Consider the following 569-nt stretch of genomic DNA (forward strand, 5'->3'; position numbering starts at 1 on the left):
GGGGTAGAAGCAGTCGTTCGCCCTCCCTATGTTTATCTTTAATGAAGGCAAGACCATCCCGAAGACAGATATTGTCCTTGCTTAGCCAATAATGCTTAGCAGCAGGACTTAAACCAAATAATTCGGCCTCAGATGGCGATATTCCATCGTTTATCCAGACTAGGGTAGGGATAAGATCTACGTCTTCCGCTTGCGCATCCCTAATTTCCCTAGGTGCAAACCCCCAGCAGGTTTGTTCTGATTGGCGAGTAGACGCCTTATTTACTTTGAGGATAGGTGTATCAGGTAAGGTCGGGGAGTGAGGCACAGACGTCAACGGGACCACATCGTCCACATCCTCCATGAACGACGCCCACTGTTCATGCGCCCGTGTACAGTAGCTACATCCCCCACAAGGCAAGTCCTCCAAACGAACCCCATACTTATAATGATTGTCAGTATCAGCATTCACATGCCGTTTCCCTGGGCGGTGTTCCACCACCATGACATACTGACTTAGCTCTTCCATCCACCGAGCTAATTGACCCTGAGGTTCTTTAAACCTAAGCAACCAGGTGAGACTATTATGG

This window comes from Anneissia japonica, unplaced genomic scaffold (assembly GCF_011630105.1).
Source record: "Anneissia japonica isolate Jap-2015-1 unplaced genomic scaffold, ASM1163010v1 scaffold287953_len805160_cov178, whole genome shotgun sequence".
Classification (NCBI taxonomy): Eukaryota; Metazoa; Echinodermata; class Crinoidea; order Comatulida; family Comatulidae; genus Anneissia; species Anneissia japonica.